Here is a 19,559-nt window from a genome sequence, read left to right as displayed (position 1 = left end):
ACACATCAAGATACAGTTGTACTGAAAAAATGGTGCATGCTTAAAAAGCTACTTAAGCAGATGAAATCAAGCTGCCTGTAATAAAAATCTGCTCATTTTTAGTCAAACCCTTCACTTCCAAATGGAGGGGTTAGTTAAGTACATACGTGCCCAAGTAGCCATAAAAACTCAACTAGACATGAACCATGCAATCCGCCTATTGATGGTAAAACATAGATCCTATTAACAGGAATGTAATTTAAATGGTTAAAAAGTGATAAAGTACATAACTATAATCTGATAAGGTCTGAAACATGATACTGCTGTGCACCAATGACCTATCAGTTTTGAAATATGAGTCCAGTAAGGTTTGAAATAGCTCGAGCATGTTAATTAGTGATCCACAAACTTAAGAATTACATATTACTTTACATTATGTATTACTTTACGTAATATATTATATTGTATTTTGTATTTTATTATATTATTATATTGCATTGTATTATGCTATATTATGCTATGTTATATTTTACATTATATTCAGCTGTACATTTTTGCCCATGAGTGAAAGCATATTCTCTAGCATTTGGAGAAAAAAGCTATGTGAATCCTCTTGAATTCTAGGCCCCGGATACTCTACAAATATCTGGCATAACTTTCCCAACTCACCTTACTGATCTGTAAAAATGTGTTAAAACTCAAGACAGTTTCTTGAGGAACAGTATCTCCAAGGCCCAAGAAGTACAGAGCAGCTCGCTCGTTACTGGGGAAGTGCACAAGTGGGGATCAATTTAATCACTTCTCTCCACTCGAGGGTCCTCAAACTATGAGGGACATGCCCACAGAGGCATGGAAAAGCCAGTGAAAACAAAGAATGGAGATGAAGATACTGGAATTATTTATCGCTAGCTTTGTAAAAGATATATGTGAGCTCATGTAAATGACTTTAGGTTATAAAATAACACCCTGTACATTTTGGGGATCAGCTTAAGCCCATCAGGAAGCTCTTCATGGCTTGCCAATGACTGCAGAGCTTGCTTTGAGAATCCCTGCTCCAGGGGCTTTTAATATGAAAGGCAAGGTTTCTTGTATAAGCATTTATAAATAAAATTAAAATAATGATTATTTTGGAAGACAAAACTACACTCCCATCATCTCAGTCCATTACCTGCCTCATCTTTTAAAATGGCCACAAAACAGCATGCTGCAGTCCTCCTTGATCACACAATTCCAGTTGCAGCCCAACCTTGTAGTCAGTTTTTCAGGTCTGATCCAAATCCTGTTTGCTCCAGTTCAGTAAATTCCCTCCAGTTTTATTTTCATTGGAAAAAGCAACATAGTTTAACATCATTCTCCAAATACCAGGCCATTACTGCAAACCTAGAGAATGGCTGGGGATGGTGTGCCATACCATAGGATACGTGTTTGTCAAAATTACCGAATCAGACACTGAATAACATGGTCTAGCTAGTGTTCTCAAAATCATTATTTTCTTCAAGAATTGGGGAGGAAATAAGCCTGTAAACTTGGAGAGTCAATCTATTTAGTTCATTCAGAACAAGTTCATTGGGTAAGGAGACCTCCATGCAAAGTTCACCAAATGTTACTGTAGCATTACAAGAAAAATAAAAATGTGAAACTCAAGAAAGAGATCCTGTCAGTGCTGGCTTCCCTATCAAGCTCAGATTCATCCCCTTCTCTCCATTTTCTGCTGCACCTGCTCAGATCTGCATTATATCCTACCTGGACGACTGCAGTAGCCTGCTAACTGATCCTCCACCATCTTTCACGCAACTGAATGTTAATCTTCCCAAAGTTCAGTTCTGGTCTAATTACTCCCCCTATCTAAAAGCTTGAATCACTGGTCCCTACTGCCTGCCAACAGAATTAAGGTCACGTTCCTCAGCCTGGAATTTAAGGCCCGAGGCTAACTTTCTAATGTCAGTTCCCTCCTCACTCCAAGCTACCTGTGAAGCCCACTCCTGTCAGTGCAGACTCCCCATGCCTTGGACTTGCAGACCCTCCCTCCCCCAGCAGTACCAGCCCCTTCCTCCATCTCATCCTCTCACTCCTTATCGAAGTAGAAATCCTACCCATAGTTAAAAGCTTAGACAAGTTCATGACAAACACTCAACAAATGTTACCTGTTTTTATTGCTGCTGCTGCCCTTGTGGCTGTACCATCAAGTCTTTAATCTTCACCTATGAACTACTCTCTTCTTCCCACAGAATTTTAGCTGGAGCTCTCTTATGTTACCTGATTACTTTTTATTACTTTCATAGTTGTTTAATTATATGTTTCATTTCTCCTCATAGACTGTGAGCTCCTAGAAAAGATCTTAATTGATTCACCTTTGTATCCCCCATGTCATACATAGTACAAAGCCTTACACAAACATATTTGAAGAAAAATGTTAAATATTACATATGCCACAAGGGGGCATAGTTGAGCTACTCTAATGGTGGAAACATCCTATAACTAAAACTTTTTAGAATTGTTGGGCTTTTTCTCCATTGAAAGTGTATTTGCAAATCTGTTTAAAGCAACTATATTCGAATTATATATAGAAACTAATCCATACATGGTGACATATAGCTCTAATATAGTGAATTTTTAAAAGCAATAAACAAAATAGAATGTATTTGATCCCATTTTTATGAAATATCTATTCTTAATATACACAAAGAAAGTCTGAAAGAATATCCACCAAAACATTAGCAGCTCTTATCTATAGGTGGAGTGGTGGGAATATGGGAGTTTTACTTTTCACTTTGTCCATTTCTAAATTTTTTTATAATCAATACATATTAATTTATAATAGAAAATAAGCTATTTACTTTAGAAAATCTCAAGCAAAGTGTTCCATTTTATTCCTCTTGCCATCTCATCTCCATTCCTATGTTTGATATATATAAAAGTAAATACATTCACTCACTGTGTTGATTCTTCAGAAACTTAAATCCTCCAGAGAACTCCTATGCCAGCTAAGTCCCAAAACCCAGGAACAACAGCCTCATCGAGAACATCAACCAGTTCCATCCCCTTTTCCCATAATGTCGAAACCCCTTTTCAATATGAGTAAGTTAGGGTGGTCACTGCCTAGACATCCCTGAAAATCAGGAAAGTGATTAAACTAGAAGAAGGGGTAGCAACAGACAATATAGAATTTAACAAAGGATTGCAAATACTGAATCTCTACATAATTTTCTTTTCCTTAGTTGCTAAGGTATTAGAATAGCTAGAAGGAAAGAAATGAAATGGTGTAACTATAACCCATAACATTCTTTGAAATTTGCTCTCTAACTACTTGTTAAATTGCACTTGGAAAATTTTCACTTCTATGTAAATATGTTATATTCAACAATAAAAAAAATACACAATTTTTATATTTTCTGATAGATTAAAGCAGAGACTCCCAAACTTTCTTGGCAGAGAGTGCCCTGAGCATCTCAGTAATTTTTTTATGGCACCCTAGGATTAAAGAAGTACCTAACAGTTCCATTTGTTAAGATAGTTAGGTACAAACAATTTAATAAGTATATATGTTCTAACAACTTGGTAGCCATTTGAAAAACTAATACTCATAAATTGAAAAACTATATATTTTTATTTCACTCTTAAATAACCATAATTTCTTATTAATTGGATGTGTGTACCTGTTGGGCACTGCACAACTTCTTAAATTTTGGAATCAGATTGGCTACTGCTACCCTCATTTCCTATTCTACACTGATTTTAATTAGGTACGTGGTTTTATCCCAGGAGCCACCAAAAACCCAGCTTCACAAAGATATGATATTCTTGAAAGGAATGTAGCATAATCTAATGTTGAAACTATGAACTCCCTCGAGCTGGTAGTTCACAGGTGCCCCATAGATGTCAAGTATCGCTGTATTTCCATTAAACATTTAGGCACTCCTGTGAGTTTACTGCAGCACCCCAAGGTGCCTCAGCACACAATTTGGGAACCGGTGAATTCAAATGATAAAGCTGGTTCCCTGTGAGGCTGGAAAAAGGGGGAAAAAAATCCTCATCAAATGGCGACTTCCCAACTAGCCTTAAAATGGTTCCACATCTAACAGCTCAGGTACAATGAAGTTCGTTTCCTTGGAGCCGAACTCCTCTGAGAAGGAAAAAAGGAAAGAGGAAGATGGTGTGAGAAGCTGAGCTGAGCTCAGGACTATCTGTTGGGTACCACCTCCCCCATTTACCAAAGTCCTCTTTCTAATCCATCCTTTTCTCCAACTCAAAACTAAAAACCAGCAGCAGCCCCCAAAGTAGCCAAGAAAACACCCCTTTTTCATGGAGTCTGAGCCTGGATTTCCAGCCAACCTACTTAATCTTCAACCCCTATCCATCTGCCAGAAGCCTCGCGAAAATCTAGGAAGAACATGGACCCCACAATGCTGAGCTGCTAAACCAACAATGTAGTCCCATCCCCTTCCCAAACTAAAGAGGATTTTCTCCAGCCAGAAAACACCCGTTGGCACCCGTAACAATGACTCCTAATTAAGTATAGAGTGCAGCTAGGCCACTTTAAATTGGAATTTTAAAAGCTGTCTTTTTTCTCTAACGTTTGATGAGCCCAATTTCACGTCAATTTAGTGGCATGGTTACAATCACCTATTATCATCTCAAATATCATTAAAAACAATCTAAAAGGCATCTCCAGCTTGTGTGGAAGGAAGCTCCAAGCAGGGACTACTTAAAGAATTTCCTCAAGATTGGAGGGGGTCTCTCTGGTAAGGGGAGCTTTACATTTGACTGGAATCTTGCCCCCAAATGTCACTTGGGTCCTTTGCCTAGATACAGCAGATCTGGGGATCAGTCAATTTGGATGATCTACTGTTAAATAGTACACATGATGTTTCAAAACCCAAGACCCCATTCTAAAGGAAGCAATGTCTAAACAAGAACAGTAACAGAGCACCAATAATAGAAACTGGTCCTCTGTCTTCTTCAGGCCTTCAGAAGGAGGAGTACAGTACTCCTAAGAAGGAAAAAGTCAAAATTTCCCATGAGTATGACATCTCACTCATCTTACTTTCAAAGATGATACTGTACTGTCCATGTGCTATAAAGCCAAGGCACAATGAAATGGGGCATAAAACAGCAGCTTGAAAAGATGGGCAAATGCAAACCCACCCAGTCCCAGTGTCCTGGGTGTTAGCCTTACTGTGAGATGCTCCGTGCTCTGATATATAGGACCAACGCTGCTAAAGGTGACAGCCTGAGTCCAAGGCCCTTGGCTCTCTCCTTATTTCTGGGCATGGTATACTGATCCATTTCTCAATCTGTGTTTTCAGAAATATTTGGGGAAGAAGGAGGGGGGATTCCTGTGATCAATCTGGGAAACACCATATGTTGCGTTCTCTCTAAAGGTTCTGAGAAGTCCTGGGGCACAGAAATAAGAATTTCAGCTTTTCTCAGCTCCACACCCATTGTTCATTTTTGAATTGTGCCTAGCTCCTCCTCCTCCTCTTGAGTTCTCTATTTTGTCAGTGGCACTCAATCTCAAAACCTTAGTCCTTTTTTTTTTTTGTATCTCCTCTTGTCAATATATTCCATCAGTTATCAAACTATAAATTCAGCTCCAACCTATCTCCCCTGCTATCACACTAGTTTAAGCCCTTATGACTGTCCACCCTGGACTATCCCAAGAGCCTCCTCATTGATCTCTGTATCTGTCAGCTCTCTTTCCCCTAATAATATCCTAACAAAAACATGTCTAGAGCACAGGCCTGAGCATGACACAACTACACTTAAAAACCACCAGTGGTTCCCCATTGCCTACTGGACAAGGAAGGCCAGACCTCTTAGTGTGAGTTGTAGTTTTCTCTCCAACTTGCCCTCCCAGCTTCATCTCCCACCACAGGGAATCTAACACTCTAGTCGAACTCCACTATTTTCCATTCCCCAGACAGGCTTCAAGGATTCCTACCACAACACATTTGCTCATCTTCAACTGTGTTTGAACCCCTCTCCTTTTCCCAACTTCAAAGTCCACCTCAAGTTCTGAGTCTTCGTGAGATAACTGATCTTTTCTTTGAATTCCCCAGAACACTTCAATTGTAAGAACCTTGTAGTTGTCCATACACTCAGCTTTGGTTAGTGTTGTAAGTTGCAGTACAGTCAACTATGTATTTGTGCTACACAGTGAAGGACTACAAATAGCATTTAATATCAAAGTCTTATTTATCTCTATATTTTCCCCAAGTGTCTAACACAGTGCTTTAGACGTAAGAAGCCCTTAATAAAGGCCTACTGAATTAACAAATAACATTTAGCTTGGCTTCCTACCCTATCAAATTCCCAAACTTCAACTATATTCTTAAGCCAGTGATATTCAATTTTTTGTTTGTTTGTTCTTGCATTCCTGATCTTTTTCTACTGAAATTTTGGTAGAATCCAATACATAAAACAGATTAAAACACATATAAGTGGTATCTCATTTTGCATACATTTATTTTAAATTAAAATATACAGCAATTCTTATTAAGTGAACTATTGATAATAAGTTGTTTTGGATGAACATAAAATTTGAAGCAGAGGGTCAGAAGTGACAATTTGAAGACAGCAATTTCTGTGTCCAGCTTATTTCTGTATTTTGACTTTGTTCCAAAAGACTGAGAAAATCCTGTTTCACACATATAAGTCACAGTGTACAATTTTATGTGAGTGGACATTCACAGGACTGAATTTCATTTTTTTAAGCTTATATACGACCTGTTATATCATGACACATAAAAAAACATATATAACAGTTATAAACCAAACTCAAATATAAATCCTGGCTCCACTAACTTAACAATACAGACCTTAAGCAAGTTGCTCAATCTCAGTTTCCTCAACTGTAAAATGGAACTAGTAATAGTACTTCCCTCATAAGTTTGTACAAGAACAAGAGAGGGAACACAACTTAATGCCGCAACAGTCTTCGATGTGTTAAAATGCAGTCAGTATATGACACATTAGAAGGTACAGTTTTCAAGTTTTTATCACATATTGAGCAGTTAATAAAACATCTAAAAATAAGTATGCTTTACAACAATTACACATTCAATCCTCATAACACCCCCATGAAGTAGATGCTATTATTCCATGCATCTTACAGATGAAGAATTTGAGGTGGAGAGGTGCAATTGCACGCCCATGCTTGCAGAGCCTGTAGGGGATGTGAACCCAGGCAGAGCCTATATTCACCAGCTCTCCAAATCAAATATTTCTGCAGAACACAATGACACATCCAGGCTTAAAACAGTCTGAAGTTCATTCATGCTTCATACCTGAATGAACATTCATTAAACTGTGCTGGGCACTGAGGAGTTACAGGGAAAGCTTCCTCCTTGCTGGCAACTGGCAGTTCCCAGAACAGTGAGCTTGCTTTCTCCTGCTGTGGTTTTCCATCTAAGTTCCACCCCCTCGTCTTGCAGGCTTCAGAGGCCGCTCTGAGACCCTGGGAACCCTGCAGGTCCTTGAGGAGCAGCAAACAGACCTCGAAGGAGACCCCTAAGAAGGCACAGACATTCCACCTTGGAGTTGCCCAGGGTTGTTTCCAACAATAGCCAATTCCCAAGAAACCAAGGGAAATTCCAAACTTTTCTGTTCCCCACATCCCCAGTCTCTTCCTCATCACAGCTTCCTCGGAGACATGAACTGTGCAGGAATCTGCAGCAAGCAGGCCAGTCAGCAGCCTTGCGGCCCATCCCACTAGGAACGGCCTCTACTTCAGCGGCATGTCCCTCCTCTAATTATTCCCCGTGCCTGGAGTCCAACATAAACAGAGCATCTTTCACAAGCAGCTCCCACCATGATCCTTGGAACCTCACACACGCAGTCAAGCACTGGGAAGTGCTAAAGGGTCAGAGGGTTTGTGCAGCCAGCCTTCCCCAAGCCTTTGGGAGAGAGCTCCAAGCACACTCCAGTCCAAAACCTGGACCCAGAAAAACTGCCCGAGGCCCTGGCTGCCTCCAGGGTTTACTTCCTGGGGCTGGCCTGGGACACTGCAGGTGGGCCCTAAGAAAGGTCAGTGGGTCCAAAAGCAGCTGCACCCAAGCCACCCAGGGGAAAGGAAGGGGCTAGGGAGTAGTGGAGAGCAAGGGACTAAAGATGTTTCCCTGAGGGTCACATTCTCTTAGCAAGTGCTCCTGAGGCCACATTATGTGCTGCAAACTTTTTTCTTTCTTTTTTTTTTTTTTTTTTTTTTGGTATTTACTAAGAACCTGGTCCTGGTAGACCCTGGAAGGAGGAGCAAAGGGGAACATGATTTTAGTATACAATAGCAAACAAAACAGCAAGGTCCCTGCTCTCATGGAATTTATATTATTGGAGGAGGGGGAGGAGAATATAAAAAACAAATCAGATAATTTCCGATTGAGGTGTTATGAAGAAATTAAAATATTGTTCTGGGCATGCGGGTGGACATTCTATTACATATAGAGTGGTCAGGGAAATGGGTGTTTGAGCTAAGAGCTCAATAAAGAGAAAGTAGCCATGCAAAGGGAAGGGAAGAGAATTCCAGGCAGAGGGAACAGAAGTGCAAGATCTGGCAGCCTCTGATTAAATGACATTTAGGGGCTTAAGAAATATTTATGAAGCTTACTGTTTTCTCAAAACTCTAGCACAAGGCAAAGTAAGAGTTATTTTCTCAGGAGTGTGAACATCAAAGTGCTCTATTGGAAAGAAATTTCTCCTTGGCTTTAAACCAAGATACAAAAAGAATGTGTGTGAATATATATTCATAGGTACATAAAATCACAAGGGTCTTTTTAAAAAGCTGTTTAGTTAATTTAAACTTTTATAATATAGATTGAAAGCATGATAAATTCTAACTTCTAGTTCACGTATGAAGAGCCTTTTACCAGCACTAATGAAGACTTCTGTTCTGTCGGGATGTAATTTACCTTCTCTTCTCCCTTGTCCTAGAATCTGAAATTAGAATACCCTGTACCTCTAATTGCAACTATGTAAAAATATCTGTGCACGAGGACCGAGGAGGCGGGAGTATAGGAAGGGGCGGAGGTTGTTTTTTCAATATCCGTTTTTGTTTTTAAAACAGAGAAGAAAAGAATACACGGTGCAGAGTCTCCCTGTCCTCGATGTTAACGAATGTGTTTTTAAATACTGTTTATACCCCATTTCTGACATGACTACAACCTACATCCTCTCAAGGCTGTAAAGTTGAAAAGTGCACGGCGTCTTTCGACTCATACAGCGAGTGCGTCTGCGCACGTACAATCCATCTACACCCTTCTTTCTACGCACCGAATTTCTTGGGGATCCTTCGGGCCTCCGGCTATATTTCTCCCCAGGCTCTTATTAAAACCAGGTGCGCGGGAGGCGGGACTTTCTTGTACAGAAAAGCCTTCGCTTGACCCAAAGCTCCCCCTTTTGGTGTGTGTCTAAAGGGGATTTTTGTTATCTAAGCAAATGAGAAAACACGGAACTTCTCCGGGCCGGGCAAACGGGGACTGACCTGCAGCCACACGCGCGGCCCTGACTACAAGGGCAAAGCAGACAAGGGCAGTAGGTGAGGTAGAGGATTAAAGAACTTGCGGCGACTGACATTTCCGCCCTAGGCCACGGAGTTGCGGTTTCCGCGCACGTTTAAGGGTTTCCTCGAACTCCCGAACCACCGCTCTCTCTGGGCGGAAGCGAAGCCGCCGCGTATCTGAACTTGAAACCCGAGCTGGTGGCGGCTCGAGCCAGGCCTGCGCCCCGCGCCTGCTTCCCGGGCGCGCAGAGGAGCCCGCGGCAGCCGGTGACTCCCCGGGCTCGCCCGGCGCCCGCAGCCCCTGCCAGGTTCCAGAACGTCTGGGGGTCCCGCTGTGCTTACCCTCGGTGGCCCGCGTTGCTCGCGCTTCTAGGGACTCGGGAGCGGCCGGGCGGGGCCAGGTCACGAGTGACGTTGGTGGCCTGGGCCGCAGGGCGCGCAGCGGTAGCAGCGACCTCCCCGAGGCTGTCCCGCGCCGTGAGATTGTGAGCTTCAGGAGCGCCGGGTTGCTCAGTCTGGTCTCCCGCAACCTCTGACCCGAGCGCCTAACCACCCCACACTGCCGACCCGTAAATGCCGGGCAGCCCCCGCTGCAGCCGGTGGCCAGAAGGGCAGAAGGGTCCGTCTGCCCGAAAGAGGCACCCCCTATTCGAGCTCTCAGTAAAAGTGGTATCCGAGCAGTGACAGCTCCACCCGCCTCAGCACGACCCCGGCCTCCCGACCGAGGTTCGACGACGACGAGAGGGTTGGCTACTTGTTGGGGTCAAAGGTTTGAGTATTTGCGACTTTACCTAGACCCTAGATTTACTCAAAGGAGGAAGGCTACTTCTACGCATAAGAGAAGGGGGAACATGTTTAGGACACAAAAAAATCAGGGCTCAGAAAACAGGGACCACCCCCCAACCTCCGCCAAAAAAATGTTCTTCCAATTTTTAAGTGACCGTTTCCTATTCCTTACACCAAACAGCAAGACTGCCTGGTTTTTCATTTTCTCTAATTACTGATTTTAAAAGCCCTTTGCATGGCTCTACAGAACCTTCCAACCAGGCAGTCCTTGCTTTCTAAAGGGCTTGCATGAATTTTAGTATCCCAGTGAAGAAACATCCCACCAGACAAGAAGGTTAGAAAGCCTAGCATCCCAAATGTTTGCCTGACACATTCAGCTCCATAAAAACCCCTCTGAGCTGTGTCACCCCAAATGTCACCTGGGCTTAGTGTGCTGCTTGATAATAAAAACTGTTCTCAGGCTTAATGCCAGATCCTGTGACAGGTAACAAGGGAATTCCAGAGATGTTTCCAGATTCCAGCAACACTGGTAATTTCTGGCAAAACAGTCTAAGCCAGTTTCTCAAATATTGGTCCACATTGGGCTGTGGTGCCCGTGGGTCCTACATCAGATTTCTGGAGTCCTATTATAGGTTCAGGATTTGGAGCCTCCACCATAGCCTCTGGGTTAGATTAGGGAAATGAGGCCTAGAAATCTGCGTTCTAACAAGCTTGCCTTGTGAGACTGCTTCTTCACAAAAGCTCCAGAATTAACTAGATTCGGCCCTTCATTTGATTTTGTTAAAACAGTACTTGTTTTTCCATATGGAGCTCTCCCTCAAAACTCTCAGCAATGTAAAACATTCTTTTGAAAAAAGAAAAGTGTAAACTATGAAGTTTGGCTTCCAAACAAATTGTGCCTTATTTCAGAGAGTCATGAATTTTTTAAACAAAATTATGTCCTACTGTACAGGGTTCTGTGCACATCCTACAGATGCTAAGTAGGTGGATTATCATGTGTGCCTCCTACTAATCTTGGGCTATTTGTAATTCTGAGCAGAACACCATTCCCCCCACCCCACCCCCACCCTTGCCCTTCTCTGCTGATTTTTCCCTGCCATTTTACTCTGGCCTTGATCAGAACAGATTTCCCTGGTTAAAATGGAAGCTGAGTCTGTGATCATTGTGGTTTCCAAACTGAACTACACAGCAGAAGCACCTGTGGAGCTTTGTAAACTGCTGATTTGTGGACCTACACAGAATCCTGGCATTCCCAAACATAATTTATTTGCTGAATCTGTGTTTCACAAAGCATCTCATTGTGAATAATGCACTATCAAAAGTGATACTGGCCTTAGAAACGTTGAATTGAACTTGAGGAAATAATTAAGGCTATAAACAGAATTTTTGCAACAAAAATGTTCAACACACTGTTTCTTATAATATAAAAATTGGAAAATAACCTAAATGTCTAACAGTGGTTACATAAATTATGGTACATTTATACAAGAGAATATGAGAAAACTATTAACAGTTACAGTTCAGAGAATATTTATTGACGTGGAATGATGTTCCTGATGAATTGAGTGAAAAATGCACCATGAATAATTGTTTTTGGAATAATTTGGGGGAAAAAAAAAATAGTGGTAACTGATAGAAGACCCAAGAAAGCAGATCCTAAGTTGGCAGTGGGGAACACAGAAAAGTATCCCATTTGCACTGCAGAACACAGATAGAACAAAAGAAGCAATTAGATTTTCTTTCCAAGCTGGGTGACTGACCCCCACCCACACCAGCAAAACATTGAAGATTTATTCTCTGGAAAGGATAAGAATGTTAAAAACAAGAGAATTAAACAAAAATGTATATACTGTCCAAGCCCTCTTCCCCAAAAGTCTCCAAAGAGGAGACAGACAGATTCTACTCTGGTGAATCTGAGCATCCGAAGGGAAAAGACAAAAGATACCGGTATGAGGGTCTTCTGATCAGACCCAATAAGTTCACCCTGTAGTGAAGCCTGTCTTCACAGGCCACCATAGACACACATATAGAGCTTCCAGTTAACTTTTTTCTGCCCCACTTGGCAGATACTCAAGAATCACCAGGTGTTAGAAGAAAGGTTCTAATACTACAGATAGAGGTAAGAGCAAATGCAAAAAACAACTGGGAGGAAACCAAGGCTATAAAGGGAAAAAAAAGCAAAGAAAATTTCATTAAAATTCTCAGATAAAAGATTTGCAACCATGAAACAAGAACAGGCTGTTTCTAAATTTTTTTAAAATGAAACAAGAACAAGACAATTCTCTGGGATACAAAATATATGATGAAAGATTTTTTTAAAAAAGAAAAAAACTCCAGAAAAGGGTTGTAAGACAGATTTGAGTAAATGTCTCCCCAAAGTTTAGCCAAATGCCTAAGAGATACAAGCTATAGATGAAAATAAAGGACAGATCCAAAAGTTTAACAATTAAATAATGGGAATTCCAGAAAGAACAGGGAAAATGTGGGGGGGGGCTATAATTAGATAGATAGATCAGTTGATCACAAGGATTTCCCCAAATTGAAGGACGTTTCCTGACTGAAACAGGACCCACTTATCGAGTGTCTAGAACAAGGTTTGAAGATAGACCTACTTGAAGGTACATCCTTATGAAATTTTAGAACACTGGTACAAAAAGATTTTTAAATATTTCCAGAAAAGCTATCCAGAAGGGATCAAGGATTAGAACAGCTTCACATTTCTCAATAGCAACACTAGAAGTTGGAAGGCAGTAACAGCTAATGCTTATGTAGCCTTTAAGTATATGCCATGCACTATTTTAAATGCTTTACATATAAAGCCATCACAACAACCTTATGAAGAAGATAATTTTATTATCTCTATTTTACAGATGAGAAATCTGAGGTACGAAGAGGCAAAGTAACTTGCCCAGTAACACACAGGTAATAAAAACACAGGCAGAGCTGGGACTTGAAAGAGTCTGGCTCCCGAGTCCATGATCCTAATCAGTGCATCATACTGGAGCAATGCTTAAAAATTATAAGGGGAAATTGTATCCAACCCAGACAAGTTACCAATGCATGGGAAAATAATTAAGACATTTTCAGATAGGCATGTTCTCAAAAATATATGCCTCTCGTGCACTTTTTTTTTAAAAAAAGCTCCTAGATTCACTCAGGTTATTTTGTGTATGAATAGCTCGTGTCTTTATTGCAAAGTAGTATTCTATTGTATGGATATACCATAGTTTATTTAATCGTTCACTGCTTGAAGGACATCTAGGTTGTTTCCACTTTTTGGCTATTAAAAATAAAGCTGCTATAAATGTTAAAATTGGATCTAGTTATTGGGGGTGGGTAGATGGGGATATGTTGGAGTTCTCTGTATGGGGTTGTATTACTTTTTCAACTGTCCTGTTAAGTTTGAAATTATTTCAAAATAAAAAGTTAAAAAAAGAAAATAACTGCTCTGAACATTCTTACATGGGAAAAGAAAAAAGAAAAAAAAAAAAGCTCAGAGAGAGGAGATACTCCAACAAAGTGAGAGAGCAAATCAACAAAGAGGAAACTTGGGATACAGGAAGCAAGAAATCCAACTCAAGAAGCAAGGCAAAAGAACCACCCAAAATAAGGATAAAGGGATATGCCAGGAAGACAACTATCCTGCAGGCCCAGAAAGCAACCATTCCAGACTGCAACTGGGTCAGAAGACTCAGGGAATTATGTCTTCAAAAAAATGAAATTGACAACATGTATAATGTTTTTGGACTTACCAGGAAGATATATAGCCAATTAGGAGAGAATATGAAGCTGAGTTAATGATGATTACTTAGAAAGTTAAGAAAAAACAAAAAGAAAGACAATTATTTTTCCTGGAAAACACAAAGTTGTGGTAGAAGAGTAATCTTAGTACTCTTTTTTTTATACTATATGGCTCAGCTGTGAATTGCATGTACATAATCATTATGACAAAATATTAATCTAACCAAAATGATGATAGAACTGCATTAGGAAAATGGGGATATATAAACACTATGCCAGGGTGGACAGGTGTAGATGACGCCAAATTCTTACATTCCTTAATGGAAATTAATAGAGCATGCCTAAAATAGAAAAATCAAATAGAAAGACAAGAAATACCAAAATGAATAACTGAAAGATTTAAAAGCAGTTGCCTCCCAAGATTACTGTTTTCTATAAGAAATCTTGTAGAACTTTTTGACTCTTTATACTATATGGATGTATATGTTTGATAAAACTAATTTTTAAAAAAGAAGAACAAGCACCATCTAACCAGGACCATCTAAAGGTCTTTCAGATATTCCAGAAAAGTCTGCTTCTACATCTTTAGTCTCTCAAATCGAACTTTCTTTCAAGCAGTAGTTTTCTGCATGACTCCTATCATCTCCTGCCATTGTACACACATTTTCATAAAATAGGCTTTTGCAAACTAGCCTGGGGGACTTACCATTGCATACATTACTTCTCTGGAGAAATGTATTTCAAGTTCTAAACAAACAACTTCCAAAATACTTTTAGAACTCCTCCTGCTTTTTATTTAGGGATTGTCTTTTCATTTCCACAGGACTTTGCAATACAATTGAAAAGACATAAAAATCAGAGAATACTGCAGTTGCATTCCACACTGTGCTAATTGTTTGGTACGGCTGAGTGTGTAGCTCCTAGAAAAAGGAGGGTTCTGCATGGGGAGTCAGCAGGGAAGACTTCTTCAAGGTGGTTCAATCCAAGCTGAACCTGGAAAGTAGCTTGTACAAATTGTAAAAATGGTGGTATCAGTCGGGACTGTTTCATGGAGGTGAAAGACACTCAACTCGAACTAGCTAAGCCAGAAGCAGAACATACTGGCTCACTTAACTAGAATATCCCAAGGGGATCTGGTCAGGTAAAGATTGAGCCTGGGTCCAAAAGTGTTGCTAAGTTATTTCCCTTTCCATTGTTCTCCTCTGCCTACAGCTCCAGTCTCAACCTTCCAGCTTTGCAGCAGAGGGTGGAGATGGGGTGAGTGGGTAACTATATGACTATATATCAAAATCCCAGGGGGAAACCCTGGGTTCAGGTGATTGGGTCTGTGATTGGCCAGGCCTGAGTCTGCTGCCAGAAAAAGAAGATAGGGGGTAAAAACCACTGGCTGCCAAAAATAATATCTATTACATCCCATTATAATTATACATACCAAATATGCTCTAGGAGAGATTTATTAGAGCCTGAGCCAATTGGCAGTGTAAGTAAAAATGCCTCATAAATGCTAAAGCACCATGAAATGTTGGTTGTGAGTCAGTACTAAATGTTAAGTCTGCATTGCAATCACTCCTGGATCCATAGCTCTCTGAATGGCTTAAGTTTTTCTTTCCTCCTAGCAGATTCATTTGTCAGTTTCCCCCCGTATTGGCCTCCTTCTTCTAACAGAGTCTGCTTCCAACTGCAGTGAAAATTTTGCTCATGTCATTTTTCAGAGGAAGTCAGGAGGGGAAATAAAATGTCCAAAGTTGGAATAAGTTTGAAAGTAGGAACATAATGGATGTATGTGTGTGTAATCTGATTGTTCTCAGCATCCCTCACTCTACTGTTCCTCTAATCTATTGAGTCACTTTCTTGGCCTCGTTGCTTCAGTCCTCAAATAAGCCAGAAATATTTTGCTGATACTAACCACAATTTATTGAGTGATAGGATATGTGTAATGTATTTGAGACTGAGCTTAGGATACTAAAGAGTAAGCAATTAATTAGTAGGGAAATATTTTTGCCGTCTAGAAAAAGCAAACTTCAGATGAATTAACAGACTAATGTTGGAATTTCCAATTTTTATAAATCTACTTCAGGCATTTGATGTTTAATTAGGTGTGAAGTGTTCATCCAGTGCTGACATGTGAAGTAAACTGATGCCTAAATTTGCTTCTGATAAACCTCTCATTGTTGTCAACACTTGAATACCTAATGCTCCATTGAACTTTGTATGCAAAGATAGTACAGACAAGAGCTAACTGTTTGTGAGTGTGAGTTTTGCTAAGAATACCTAAAACCATGTCCTGGTAATGCCCTCTGTGATGGACACTAGCAAAATCTTAGGACATAGACTCTGATTTCTTAGCACAGAATCACCAAAACAAGACACTATTTGGATGACTATCCAAGGCCATTCTCAATCCACTTCTTCCTTGCCAACTCCCCACTACAGAGCCTGCTATTATTCCGTTTCTTAGCCTCTTCTGCAGCTTCTGTGACCCAGTTCAGGCTAATAGGATGTATCCGAGGGTTGGATAAAGCATTTCTGGGAAAGATTTTTCCTACCTCAGTAAAATACAAGATACATGGGAGGAGAGCCCTTTTATTTCCATCCTTCCTGCTTCCTTCCTCTTCGCTGTCATATGTGAGGATGTAATCCCTGGAGCTGTGGGAGCTATCTTATGACCATTGCTGAACCTGAGGATGGCAAAGCAGAAGCAGCTCAGGTCACTGGGGACTTTGTAGAGCCACCATGCCAACTGGAACGGCCTGCCTTCACATTTCATGTTAAATGAGATCAATAAGCCCCTACATTTAAGCTGTTAGGCATTCATTCACTTTTATCTGAAGATATGCAAACTAAATCACTGCCCAGTAACAATTCTATGCTCTTCCCTTCCAGGTTGTACCCAGATTTTCCTATGTGTCTCATGTAGCCCATGGAGCCAGTGGAAGCAGATTCTGTGCTCATGTCCAGGAGTGATCACTAGCTGGCTTAAGTCAATCAATAAATTCCTCTCCCAAATGGAGATAGGCCAAGGGTTAGCTGCGACTTAAGTTGTCCAACCAGAGTGAATATTTGGCTCTTTGCTTGGAATGCTGGAAAAGAAGTGCTCTCTCACCTTCTTGGCTACACAGATGTGAAGCCCAGAAATGCTGCAGCCATTTTGTCACCATGATAGAAGCCAGCCTTTTGAAGCTAAACATCACAGAAGGCAGAACGGAAAGAAAGAAAGAAATTAAGTCCATGATAACGTCACTGAGGTGCTGGATCACCGTAGTTTCAGAATTGCAGTTACATGAACCAATAAATCTCCTTTATTAAAGTCAGTTTGAGTTGGATTTTCTGTTCTTTGCAACTTTGGGAGGCATTCTGATTTGATATACTTCCCATCTGGAATGTTAGGCAACAGGCAAAGAAGAAAACCAAAACACAAGCTTTTAAGAGAAAAACCCAAAACACCCCTCATATGTCAACTGCGTTAAATAAATGTGTGGTCATCTATCGTTTCCAAAGCTGGGAAAAAAAAAAAATCATCAAATTGTCACATATAATGTGCCCCATCACTTACTCACTTGATTTTGAACAAGTTACTTAAGCTGTCTGTGCCTCAGTTTCTGTTTATGTAAAAAGGAGATGATAATAATATCTTTCTCATAGGGAGGCTCTGACATTAAATGAGATAATACATGTAAAGTGCCTCCAGCAGGACCTATTCATAGTAAACACTCAGTAAATGCTGGTTATTGTGATTATCAGGAATCTCCAGTCAACTAACAATTGTGCTAGGGAGGCCCAAGGTCACCTGCTAGCCTTCCAGCCATGATCTTTGTACAGGATACCATCTTCTTGTTGAAGTGCTCACTCCTCTTCTTTTGGTCAAAGACCAAAATAAGATACCTCAAGATTTCCGAAAAGGTCCCGCAACTCCTTAACTCAAACATAGATCTCTTACCAGCTTGCCCTGCCTTTCAGAAATGCGCAGAGTACTTACAAAGCAACCCCACGAAGGGGTGGGAAGGACACCCCTGAGCACCCTGCTCAGGAATCCAGAACTAACCCTGCTTGTCAGCTCACCAGCACCACAGCTCAGCAAGGAGGAGAAAGCCTGCCCTAGGGGCTGCTGGTTCCTGGCAATTGTCCACTGCCCCTTCATTCTCCATGAAAGACCCGATGGATAGTGAGCCTGGAGGGAAAGGGAAAAACCAGGAGACTGAGAAGCAGCCTCAGTAAACAGGGTTCATGGAGCGGCTGCATCGGTGACTTCATCCCTGGTCAAGGATGCCATAAAAAAGAGAAATATTTAGTGATCACCATTTCACATTTCTGTAAAAGACTTAGAATCAGGGCCCAGAAGGCTTGGGTTCCAGCAACATTCTGCTTTGGCAGGACCTTAAAATGCCTTCTGGAGTCAAGTCAGGGAGAAAAATTCTTAAGGTAACTGAGTGCAACAAATAACTAAGTATGAAGAATTTATTCTAATTGCCAAAAAGGAATATGGCCAAGGCTCCAAAGGAAAAGGGGAAAAAAATGAAAAAGAAAGCAGAAACATGATGATAAGAAGAGAAGGGATGTTCATTTTCAAGCAGGAGATAAGATATGGATTAAAGTTCATCCTCAGAATAGTGTAGCAAGAAACTTTATGGCCAAACTGACTCCCAACAGGAAAGGTCCCTGTTTCTTGATCTCTTTGAATTATAGGGAAAACTAATTGGATCTTCATGTTTACCATGGAGGAAACCAAGTGTTACTGGGGATGTAAATCCTGGAGGTACTTTAAAAGGACAATGTTGACCTTTACAAGCCTCTAAACTTATAGATCTGTAAGGAGAAAAAAATTGATTTCTTGACCTTTGACTGGCTTCTTGTCATTTTTTTTTTCTCCACACAGGGGCCCCCAATCCCTTTACGCGCTTCCTGGTGTTATTTTTCTGACTGTGCCCCCTGGCCCCAGTCAGTCCAGAGAAAGAGAAAGGACGACTCTCTCCCGTCTTGTCCCAGGGCTGAGACGAGGCTCCACCACCAGCTGACCTGGACTAGACCCACCTCTCAGGGTCCCCTAACCCCCAGCTCAGGTTTCTGTAGACGTTGCCTTGTCTGTTCAGCAGCCCTATGATAATAAGAGTAGCTGCCATATTTGTGCACCTCCTGTGTGTTGGGTATTGTGGTAAGACACTGTAAGACATTATTTTCATTAATCTATCCTCACAACAACCCTGTGAGTTTGGGTCTCAAATTGGCTTCACTTAGCCCTCTGGATTCACAGTTCAGAAAACTCCTGCCTGCCTCATCATTTCCCTTTTCTTTCTTTCTCTTTTCTTCAGCATACTTACACTGTGAACAGAGAGGTGAGATCAAGGAAGACAGATCCATTCCGACTCAGAACCATTCCAACAGTCCTCAGCACTGGTGGACAATTATTGTAAAGATGAAGGAACTGAGGCCTCGAGAAGGAAAGCAGTTTCCACACGTGGCCTGGAGGATTCCCGAGAGGCAGAGGGAAGCCCCCAGCCCCACACCAGCATCGTTCTGCATTTTTCTCTCACCCGAGCCTGGTCAGGGAGGTCACGGTGAAACA

The 19,559-nt window shown here is 41.1% G+C and overlaps 1 protein-coding gene across 1 annotated transcript in view; it reads right to left on the bottom strand.

The window, feature by feature from the left end:
* The window catches only part of LOC119536404, a 215,585-nt gene extending 205,561 nt beyond the window's left edge, over nucleotides 1-10,024 (bottom strand). Inside the window, exon 1 of the mRNA XM_037839177.1 lies at nucleotides 9,815-10,024. The gene's annotated coding sequence lies outside the window, so the exon portion shown is untranslated. The remainder of the gene's footprint in view (nucleotides 1-9,814) is intronic.
* Nucleotides 10,025-19,559: the final 9,535 nt, after the last annotated feature.

This window comes from Choloepus didactylus, chromosome 6 (assembly GCF_015220235.1).
Source record: "Choloepus didactylus isolate mChoDid1 chromosome 6, mChoDid1.pri, whole genome shotgun sequence".
Taxonomy (NCBI): domain Eukaryota; kingdom Metazoa; phylum Chordata; class Mammalia; order Pilosa; family Megalonychidae; genus Choloepus; species Choloepus didactylus.
This window is presented reverse-complemented; position numbering and strand designations above follow the sequence as displayed.